Below are 12,042 nucleotides of genomic sequence, written 5' to 3'. Positions count from 1 at the left end.
CTTTATTAATTAAGTTAACTATGCATATTAAGCAGAAGTACTTACATCTAAAAGGTGATGTGCTGTTTTTGAGGACTGAAAAGATGAAAACACTTCACATGCTTATATTTTTCAAGCACACTTTTTTTGGTGATGAAAGGAGTTCTGTTCACAGCAGTAGCTCACCCTTTTATCATCTGGAACACAATCTAGGAGGAGTGATTACACCACTTGTGAGCAAAAGTTGCATAAAAGGAGCTGTGACTATGGGATGCTGGCAAGGCCCCTGTGGAATCTTGTTGATGTTGTGGGGAAAAAAGTGATAATGAAACCTTAATTCTGGTGCTTGGAGGTGGGGCTTTTTGCATTGTTGTGTTTTGGTTTTTTTCCCTCTGGAGGACAATCCCTTGCAAAATGCCGTTAAAGCTCGAATCAGCTCTTTAGGCCAGGTTTTCTGGACTGCCAACCATCAGCCATAGATATCCCATGATGAAGAGGAGGCAGCATTTAAAAACAAAACTGCCACAAGCAGTCATCTTGCATCTCACAGAATCACAGAATGTCCTGAGCTGGAAGGGACCCACGAGGACCATCGAGTCCAACTCGTGTCCCTGCATAGGACAACCCCAACATTCACACCACGTGTCTGAGGGTGTTGTCCAGTTGCTTGCACATGTAAATCAGATGCCAACATGTGAACTTTTACATTTATTATTTTAAAAGGAGCATGTGTATTTAGCACCTGGCCTGGCTATGGCTTACAGGACAGCAGGTCACTGACTCAAGTTCACAGGAATGGATTTGCTCCTCTCCAGCTGTGCCCACAGCTGGTTTGGCTTCAGGTGTCTGAGGTGCACGTGGCTGGGGCAGCAGCTCCCCTGGGAGAACAGTGACCTAAACACAAAAAAAATCTGTGGGAACTGAGTTAAAGAGGAAGGAGAGGAGTGTCAGGCACGACCTGACAGTCAGCTTGCTCTGTTTGGCTTTGCACAGTTGGCTGTGTTGAGCTGGTGGAGTTGCACAACCCAGAAGGGAGTAGGACAGACGGGCAGGAACATGTGGCCAAATCGTTTTGGGGAGGCCCTGGTTTGGCACCTCTTGGTTACAGCCAGGGAGCTTCAGGGCCTCTTGGGATGTAAACTGCTGTTCTGAAGGCTGTAGAGGGGAAGATGTGAAGCTCCTGAAATGGAAATAAAGGGGGAAAACATCGGTGTGTGGGGAGGGAAGGTTCCTGGCTGGTGAGCAGACTTGAGTGTGATTGCAGCATGGGCAGGTGTCATGGGAACAGTTTTGGAAGTAAATTGTGTGTGTGTGTAGGGGGAGTTTTTGCCACGTGACAATATTTCATTCGGATGATACTGATGAGGATGAAATGCTTCAGGTTTTTATTTCTAAAATGACTTTTCTGTTAGTTTAGAAGATACGATGGGTTTTCTGTTTGCTTTCAGAGCTCAAATCAATCTTTAAAAGCTGAAATGAGAGCCTGCAGTTTTGATTGGGACAGAACACTTCTGCAGCCTCTGTTTCCAGAAATGTTGTGGTGGTTTCTTTTCTCTGCAATATGTTTATATATATATTTGTGACTCTTGCCTGAGACAGGAGTTGCATGTTGGAAAAAGGCTTAACTTGCATCATTGCCAACATTTTTTTCTATCTCCTTAGCTCTGTAAGCAGGGAGTACCCAGAGAGGTTCAAGAAGCTATCTATAGCTTCTGGGAGGAGAGTTTCTCCATTCCTGGTGAAAGCTTCCTATCACGTCTGCTGCTCTCCTTGGGGTAGTTACAATCCAATTTTTAGTTTTCCTGTGTATTTTAGTTAGAGAAGTAGTATTTCCTTTAAATCTGAAACTGCATTCAAAGAATTGGGTCCAAATTTAGTGTTTCACAATAGCACAGGAGGAAGAGGAGGGATATTCTCTGTTCTACTGCATCATAGCTGCACCCGTTGCCTGTGTTCTGCAGAGGCAGGAAAGACTTACAGGAGCCATCAGATGCACCTGCAAAATGTAAATCCTCATCCATTTAGAAGGCCTGAGCAGGCTGCAAGTGACTCCATCCATTGCCTGCTGTGACAGCTGTCGTATATAAAGAAGAGCTCCAACCATTTTCAGAAGTTGAGTCTTGATACTTAAAACCATGTGCCCAGTAGCAATATTGGTTTTATAGCAATTCATAATCTTTTCTGCCTCCTCTCTTGGCTGTCATGCAGGCAGTAAATTACCAGTCTCTTTTTTTTTTTTTGTCCTCCCTGTAGGTTATAACCAGTTTAATACCTCTCCCCTGCTTACATTCATCTCTGTTTTCCAGATATCAGCTACTTGTTCTCTCAGATGGTCTGATGAATGTAAGCAGTTGTCCCAAAATGCCATACGTGCTTTTTGGAGCCTGCTGCTGCAATTTCAGAAGAGCTTTTCTGCTTTCCGTCTTGTCCATTTTCTCCCAGCTGTGTTAACTCAGCATCTCATAAATTCTCTGAACCTCCTTGTTTCTGTTCCTCCCAGCCACCCCATGAAGACACACGTAGGCTGTTTTGGGAGCGGAGGGGACCGTGAAGGACCGTGGCAATGTTTTGTCATTGCAGATGTACCAGTCCTCACAAGCAGAGGGGAAGCTATCATCAACCAAATGGGGAGCTCTGCCTGCTCCTGGGCTCTCTGGCACTAGGAGGTCTCAGCAGGCTGGGAAGACCTTGGTCAATTGCCTTCCCAAGAGAGAGATTTTTGGGGTTCACAGAGCCACCTGTTAAGAAACAGCTTGTCTCATCTCTAACAAAACATTTTCTTCCTCTCTTGCACCACCTACTTTGTCCTTTTTGAAGAATCCATTATTCAATGTCATACACTTTTAAGAAAAGAAGAAAAAGCAAAAGCAATTGATACAAGTTGATGCCATTCAACCTTCCTGGGCAAGGTGATAGTAGCATTGAAGGGAAAAGATCCTCTCTCAGACGTGTACACGGTATGGCAATATTGCACTTGAAGGTCTAGTAAATCTCTAAGAGCCATATCAGCCTAATTTCTTGTAAGCAGACAGATACAGCTGTACTGTTTGTTTGAGTAACTATAATAAGTGGATAGGGGAACATTTTAGCTGGATGTGCTGAAGGATCTCAGGTCTCTCTGTAGCTGCTGTCAGAGCACAGCTCACCAGAACCAAATAATGACTGTATAATTTAACACCAAACAAGGTAAGCTAATGTGTTTGCTCCCCTATAGAAACACTTTGTCCTCTAAATCTGCTTCTGCCAGTTCCTCAAAGTCATCTTACAATTTTCCATGTCCCCTCATGCATCTTAAATGAGATCCATGACTTCCTAGGCTGGCTGTGGAGGAGCGGCTCGCTCCACAGAGCTGCTCTCTGAAGCCGAAAGCGCTGCAATCCTCAGGAAATCCTGCTGAGTAAGGAGAGGTTCTGTTAATGTGTAATCGAGTTGAGATAAGACCAGCTAATAAAGATAAGGTTCTCAACAAGTGGCACGGGACAATGAGCAGGGAAATGGGGTATGGAAAACTCAGTGATTAATCACAGAATCATAGAATGTCCTGAGTTGGAAGGGACCCACAAGGATTATCAAGTCCAACTCCTGTCCCTGCATATGACAACCCCACAGTTCACACCATGTGTCTGAGGGTGTTGTCCAGTCTCTTCTTGAACACTGTCAGGCTTGGGGCTGTGACACCTCCCTGGGGAGCCTCTTCCAGTGCTCCAGCACCCTCTGGGTGAAGAACCTTTTCTAATGTCCAACCTAAACCTCCCCTGGCACATCTTCCTGCCATTTCCTCAGGTTCTGTTGTTGGTTGACAGAGAGAAGAGATCAGCACCTGCCCCTCCTCCTCCTCCCAGCAACAGTTCTTCTCAAAGCTAAAGAGCCCCAGGTCCCTCAGCCTTTCCTCAGAAGGGAGATGCTCCACTCCCTTTGTCATCTTTGTTGCCCTGCGCTGGACTCTCTCCAGCAACTCACCAACTGACATACTGACACAACTGACAACTGCATTGTTTAAAGAAAAAACCCAGAGGATGTGTGGGCATGTTACTGGACGGGAGGGAGAGCAGGAGGCAGCCAGGGCAAAGAGCAGCCAGCAGGAAAGTGATGTAGCTCTGTGGCCATGCAGGCAGCACCCTGACCCTGGGCAAGGCTGTCCAAGAAAAGTTTAGTCTTGATGCCTCTACAGCCAAAACACCAGAGGGAATTCAATCCCACTTGTACTTGTTGTTTTGTTCGTTCGGTTTGTTTTTTCCCTTTTTTTTTCCTTTCTAATGCATGGAGATGGTTTTGTTCCTACTTGCTCTCTGTGGGGCTGCAGTGGAAGGCGAGGGGTTGGGCTTGGGGGGAGCACCGTGCCCTGAAGAGCCTGTTGGCGGGGACTGGAGCCTGGGGCAGGACCGCATCTCCTTTTATTTGGTGATCTTCAACTTGGCGCCATTGCCACCGCTAAGGTCACTCACGATGGATACGTACCTCACTGTATTGCTGCTATTTTTTTGACCCAAGGTGTAAATTATTCTGTGGGCCAAGTCACCATCTCACCTATAAATCTTTAATCTTTTCCCCTTTCAGAGGAGTATCTTAAAATTGCAAGCTGTTTTAAAGTAAATTCTAAAAGGCAAGCTTACTAACTCTTAGGTGGTCCTCGCTGGACGGGGAACAATCGTAAACTGTATGTTGCCCAAATGAGGGCAATTCCGTGGACTTGCATTTATTTCTGCTTATGCCACTGTGTGTCAGGCTTCAACTTTTCTGCTACGTGTTTGCCAGAAAGCAGCTGCTGACTGGTACTGCAACCCCAGGAAAGAGCTGGTGAACACGGGTGGGAGGGGAGAGGGTTGAAGCAATATATGGCTGCGCTGCACCTGCGAGCCCTTTCTGAATAGCTGTAGCAACAGATAGGATGTGGGCATAATATTTTTTCCTGCCATCCATGTACATCTGTCTTGTAACCTGGACGGTGATGGCTTTAAGCAGCTGGTATTCTAGGTCGTATTTGAAGCATTGATTTAATGTTAAACAAGCATAAATGTCAATTAAGAAATTGCTACTGCACATGATAATTCAGGAATAACATAATTCCAAAGAAGTGCTGATCTTCCTTGTCTGTGAGTTTGTTTTTTGGCTCGCTTAGGTACTGGTGACTGTGGTTATGAGTAAAAAATTAAAATCAGTTATACAAGGCATGGGAAGTAGACCGGTCCTAGGTCGCATCAAGAAATGGATGGTAGAAAGCCTGATAAGCTCTGAGTAGCTCTTATATTTGATCTTATGCTCATTACATTAAAAAAAAAAAAAAAAAAAAGATGCTGTGATGATGAATTAAGGACTTGGGTGTGCAGGATGCCGAGGAGACGTTGATTTTGGCTCTGCCATCAGAGGTGAGGAATGAGGCTCACTGAGTATTGCTGTACAAGTCTGTTAACAGCAGGCCAGCAGCACCAGCTCTTAATGTAAAAACTGCCCCATCCCTGTGTCCTTCAGCTTTTTTGCAACTGTTTTAGGTAAATCAGAAGCTTCTGCCAAAAAGTTGGGATGAGGAGGAGAGCTGGGAGTCAGGACTGTGGCAGGCTGCAGCTGCAGATGGCCGCGAACGGTGGCTCTGGGAAAGGTGGGAATTACTCTTTTTCAGAAGGGGTGTCAACACTACGGTGAAAATTTAAAGACGGTGTGATTTTGCTTGTTGAAGGTCAGCGCAGCAGCATCTGCAGCTATCTGGAGTTGGTGGGTGGTGCTTTAACCCAGCAAAACCATTTCTCTCCTGCCAAAGGCCACCTGGAAGTGATTTGTGAGCAGAGCAGGGAAGCTTCAGCAACCCGTTTGACTTCAGTTCCCAAGTCACTTGTATAAAAAAAAATCTTCTGAACAAATGAGGAGGGTGAGAGTCTCAAAAAAGGCCGAAGGCATCATCAATATGCCCATTCTATGGCGTGACTTGCTGCTGCCCAGCTGAGGACAAAGTTCTGAAGACATCCTTCAGTGCCACCACCCCACCGGCTGCTTGGTCAGGAAGAGGCGTACTTCACCTTTGTTTAGATGCTGAAATGCCCTTGAAAGCAAAATCCCCCAAGACAAGGCGGTTTGGAGATAAATTTGCATTTGGCGAAACCCCATCTGTGCTGCGGGGCTGTGGCGTCCCAGAGGACAGTGCTTAATGCAACTACACCGTAGCACTTCATGGCCAGCGCTGACGTGTCCTTCCCTCGTATGGCATAAAATTGGTGTCTGCGAATCCAAAAAGAGCGTGGCACTGCCCAGGTTCAAGCGTAGGCCGAACATGAAGAAAACAAGCCAAAAACTCAGCAGCCTCCTGTGATTTAGATGGGCAAAACTCCCATGCCGGAGGACAAAACCATGCTCTTTGGGTGAGCGCTTATCGTTCTTGAAGCTGGCACAGCAGAGCAGACCATGCTTCAAAAAGCAAAGTAATTAATTCTCCGTGCTCCCAGCCGCAGCAGTCTCTGTTGTGCAATGCTGCACCGCAACCGGGCATGGAGAAACTTTCTTCCCAATCAAAAGAACTATTCATTTTTTTGCTCTGACACAGCAGGGTTGGTTTTTCCTTTTAATATTACTGAAGACAATGTCTGCCTTGCCTTTCTGTGACCTTCAGCATGTGGCTTCGTGTTAAAATTTCCATTCCCCTGCATTCAAATGCTGGTATTAAAAAGAAGAAGAAATAAAAAGAAAAAAATTAATTCCTTTTATTTAAAGCTTTAATAGGGAGCCTCAGAGTATGGTGCCCTCCAGACACAGGGACAGGGCATGGCTTGTGCTCCTGGCTCTGGGCTCTTCATCTTCTCCTGGTCTCTATTTGCATCATGGTCAAACCCATGGACCCCCACACCATGACCTGGGTGCTCTCCGCCTGCTGCTTACCCAGCTGTGGTTGGAGCCTGGTGGTAGCTGAATTTGGGCTGGAAAACAGGTTCGGAGCTGTGCTTCCTCAGCCTGAGGTACTTCTGCGCTCCCTCTGTATGATGGAGATAATGATGCCAAAACCACTAGTATCTCAGTTCTGCCACAGCTGCTCCAGATGTGTCCTTTGCTCTTAGTGTGTGCTGTGCCTGCCTCTGTCTCAAAATGTGGCATAAATAATAATTAATAAATACATAAATTGATCAAATTTAGTGCCGATTTAAATTCCTGGTTGCAGGGAGCCTCCCTGGCTTTTCAGAGCCAGCTCAGCATCCTCCCCTCACCTGGGAGTGGTTTTGGGGGACAGGATGGGTGGAACACAGCCCTTCAGGTGAGGCAGCAGCCCATGGGGCTCAACAGTTGAAGCCATGGTCGATCCAAGTGAAGGTAAATGTTCAAAAGTGCTTTGGGAGGACCTGGAGCAGAGTTGTAGACAACAGACCATCAGAGAGCAGCCAAATAAGCCTGAATTTGTGTGAAACCCCAGCTACAGTGAATGGGCACTGAGGAAGATCCTGTGTGAAAAGGTTTAACTGTCAGGTGAAAAGCCATGATGCTGCTGTTCAATGCACATCTTGGGAGCGCATCATAGAATAGTTTGAGTTGGAAGGGAGCTTCAAAGGTCATCTAGTCCAATCCCCCTGCAGTGAGCAGGGACATCTTCAACTACATCAGGTTGCTCAGAGCCCTGTCCAGCCTGGCCTTGAATGTCTCCAGGGATGGGGCATCTACCACCTCTCTGAGCAACTTGGGCCAGTGTTTCACCACCCTCATTGTCAAAAATGAGGTGGAGTCAAGTATCTCCATCTTTCCAGAGAACTGCATTGTCCTTCACCAGCATTAGCTGATGGACCCAGCACTGAGACGAGAGGGACTGCCAGGGCTAGAGGATGACAAAAAACCCAAAACATGTCTGATTTGAACATTCAGGTACAGATGTCGGTTAAATGCCACCATGTGGCCAAATATCTTTTGGGATTAGTGACTTCACAAGAGCAGTTTGGAGACGCTAAAGAGGCTGAACAGCTCTGTTGCTCTCAAGCTGAGGAGATAGTGATGTTCTTAATACCGAGAGGGATTTAATCACATGTACATGCTCATGTGTTATAAAGCACCCTGGTTATAAAGAACCCTGGCCTAGGTTGCCCAGAGGGGTGGTAGATGCCCCATCCCTGGAGACATTCAAGGCCAGGCTGGATGGGGCTCTGAGCAACCTGAGCTGGGTGAAGATGTCCCTGCTCATTGCAGAGGGTTGGACTAGATGAGCTGTGAAGGCTCCTTCCAACCAAAAGTATTCTATGATTCTATGATCTACGATTCTGTGTTAAGGTAGAGATTTAAAGGTGGAGGGAGGCAGGTGGAGGGAACGAAGGCTGGAAGGTGTCAGCTTTCTCCGGATAGCTGTGCTGGGGAAGAAGGTCTCCTGGTGGGATCATGCAGGATGTGGGTGTTTGAGGAGCCACAGCCCAACACTTTCTACCCCTGTGTCTTTGCCTCTTGGAAAGGCTTTGGGTGAAAGAATAAGAAACACTGATGAAACGGCAATGATTTGATACAAATATAAAACGAAGTTTCCTTGCTGGGAAGTCATGACAAGGCCAAGCTGACTCCAGCTCTTGCCTTTAGCACATTTATTCTGCAGGCTTGTGAATAACCACAAACATCTCAGTTTCTCTGGCCATAAACCCAGGTTAATGGTATTATTCTTTTAACTATCTCATGGATATGTTGCAAAACCAATTATTTTTTAGATTAAGATTGTTGTACACTAAATTTTACATGATCTATTGCACTGGGATGGTCTAGACTTTTAAGAAAGACAAAAAGAGCAAGGAAAGGATGAGTTCGTGTACTGAAGCAGCTTCATTTACTGTGGCCAAGTCAATCTGCTGGCTGTGTGGTTTTTCTCAGTACACTTAAATTATGAGAATTGTAATAGAATTAGAACTACTATTTCAGAGCATCAGGTCTGATGGAAAGAAGAAAACAATGGGAAAGAAAAACCCCTGGTTTTGCTTACTGCACTCAAGATGTGTGATTAGGTCTGACAATTACCCGGTCACCCAGCTCCTACCTCCAGCCTCACTAGAGCTTGCAATAATCTGATTGGGATACGGTTCAGCTGTGTAAGACTTGGGTTTTCTGCTGCTTTGTGGTTCCTTTGCTGTGTCTCTCACATTCGCTTGCTCTCAATACATTCCCTTTTCCTGCTGTACTATGAACATTTTCAGAATTATATTCAAGAGCCACAGACAACATTCATAACCACTTCCCATCAGCTCCTGATTACACAAGCACAGAAGTTCTCCCTTTCGCTCATCTAAATGGTCTCGGGTCTCTCTTTTTCTTCAGGAGATGATTAAAAAAAGTTCCTTTCCATCACTGGTGTGCTCTTTCCTTGCTATCAGGCTGCCAAACAGCCTTCCTACAAGGTTGCCTTACATGACTTTGTAATGAATTGTTTTTCCTCCCCCTGTTAACTAGTAAGATTTCAGGATGTCTCTTTTTGCTACCTAACAATATAGGAGGGCTACAAGAGGATGAGAGGGAAAGTTTCAGTGGTTAAAATTGTACTAATGGCAAATCTAATGCACAAATATTAGTTATTGTGGTTGCTGTTTCACCTCTGCATTTCTCTAGGTTTTAAGTTATCATCACCACATAATTATCATTATGTTTATAATCACTCAGATTTCCTGCATAACCCAGCGCTTCCCCTCCCAGCCTGTGATGGTCCACACGGTGCTGGGACACCTCTTCTGGGTGATGCCTGCAACTGCTGGGCTTCACCCTGCAGACACAGAAATTTATACATTAAATAAAATTCCCAAAGGTCAACACTGGATGTTTGAGGTTAGAAATGGTGCCACTGAAGCAACGTAGTTGAAAAGATTTTTGTTTTGTTTTTTTTTTTAAAAGGATTTGTGAAAAGCAAATCATATAGACTGCAAAGAAGTTCATATGAACTGAAGGTTCTGCCCCAAAACTTCCCAAGGTCAGGTTGGATGGGACTTTGAGCAGCTTGATGTAGGGAAAGATGTCTCTGCCCATGGCAGTGGCATTGGATGAGATGATCTTGGAAGGTTCCTTCTGACCCAAACCATTCTGTGAAGCTGTTATTCTATGCTATCCAGGTGGTCTGTCACCACAATCACTTTTCATAAGGTTTCTGTCTGACCTGTCCTAAATTGTACTTATTACATGCTCAGAGTCCCCAGATCTCTGACAGCACTAAGTTGCTAATGGCAGCAAATTTACTGAGCAGCATGCTGCTCTGCATCTTACGGACCAGGCAGAAGTAACATATATGTGTATATAATGAAAAACGATCCTCCTGCCAGCATACAAGAAGGCTAAATTATGGAAGTAGAGGCCACCTAAACTGAAGTTGTTCCTGGCTTCCAAGTTACAGATTTTTCTACAAGCCACTACATTAAAAAGAAGCATTGCATTAGTGCAAAAATCTGATTTTTTTTTTTGTGGTTTTGTGTTAACTAGATTTCTTCCGGTTAGAACATTTCAAGGGACTTAGGTTAAAACACATTGTGAAAGATGTCCATCAAAACCTGAGCACCGGGGCCTGCCGGTTCCAGGGATCCCTGCCCAGGAAAGGTGTCCCCAGCTGTCCCCCGGCTGCAGGGCTGCGCTGTGGTGCAAACACCAGGCTCGCGAGGAAACTCGGAGTCAGCAGCCTATTTTCATCTGAGTGCAATGAACCCCCACGGCCAAGGCCGTCCCTCACGGCCGCCGCAGACAAACAATGCCCCGATTGTGCCTCGCTGGTTGGACTCTCCTAGAAACGCAGTCACTGCGTCGGTATTAATTAAAAACAAAGGCTGCTGGCAGTGCCCGGTTTGTGAACCCGTTCCGGCAGCCCCACTGAAGCAATCTTTGTGCAGACCTGGGTTGCTTTAAGCTAAAAAAAGGGGCCAGCGGATCGGCTTTCCCCGCTAAGACCTGGTGTCTGAAGGGTTGGTATCGCACCGCGACCTGCGCAAACCCACCCGGTGCTGCCGTTCTGCCGCCGGCAAAGGCCGTGCCAGCCTTTTGCAAACCCTTTTGTTTGCTGTGGGAGAGCTTCAGCTTTATTATCTGTGTGATGACAGACTCCAGGGCCGCTGCTATTGTTTTGTTTGAATTGCAGAGATCTTAAAGCATCCCGGCCCCTCATCTCACTGTGTCTGGGGCTCTACAAACACAGAAAACCCAGGTGGGTCTTGTTCTTCCTAAACCTCCTGCTGAGCTCCCTGGCAGAGCTGCTGGTGAAGCAAAGTAGGTCAGTGCTCCAGACACACAGACGTATGCGCACATCAGACAGGGGAGATGCCAACGGGAATATTAAGCCACCAAGTGGCTGTTAAAAACTGTGCACAAGGGCAATTAAAATATTAGCATCCTTTCATGTAAGCAAAGGAGACAGAAGTGGCAATTAGTTTCAGTTACACCTCTGGAGTCCTGGAGGAGCGTACTCAGAGGCATTTTTGTTTTGACCACCTGATGCTGTCATCCATCAATTTGACAGCCTGCACGGGGGGTATGGACGTGCCTGCCTGGGCATCTGCCTCCACGCACACAGAGCACGATGTGCAGCCCCGGGTGTGACGGGACGTGCACACTCGCCCTCCAGCTGCCTCTGCTTCCCCACCTCTTGCCGCTGGCCTGTGTTGTGCAAACGCAGCCGCGTTCGGTTGCTCCTCTTCGGAAACAAACTAGATGAATTTATTGTAAGTAAAGTCAGCAAGCACTCGCCCCCACCCACTGCAAACCTCCCTCAACACTTAAATGTTGTGCTGATGATTAATGAAAATAATTCCATATGGGTGAGTCATGGGGATGGTTTCATTCATTCATTCGTTGAGCTTGTGACTGCAACCAAAATAAAGATACCCCAAACCCCCAGTCCCAGGTTCTATCCAGCCCCCTGGTGCAGGCAACAGCCGTATAACACCGCGAAAATAAATATCAGGCGTTCACCAAGTTCATTTTAATCTGGCTAGTGTTTGCCAAGCTGATTACTGGAAAACCAGTTAAAACCACAGTCACAGCTCTAAAGACACTGAGCCCTTGTGCACCAGGGAGACCTGGTGGGGGCTGAGTTTGGGTTTTAAATGGAATAAAATAATAGTAATTAATAATAATAATGAAGAGACAAGAAAAAGG

This window comes from Columba livia, chromosome 2 (assembly GCF_036013475.1).
Source record: "Columba livia isolate bColLiv1 breed racing homer chromosome 2, bColLiv1.pat.W.v2, whole genome shotgun sequence".
Lineage (NCBI taxonomy): Eukaryota > Metazoa > Chordata > Aves > Columbiformes > Columbidae > Columba > Columba livia.
Note: the sequence above shows the minus strand (reverse complement) of the source record.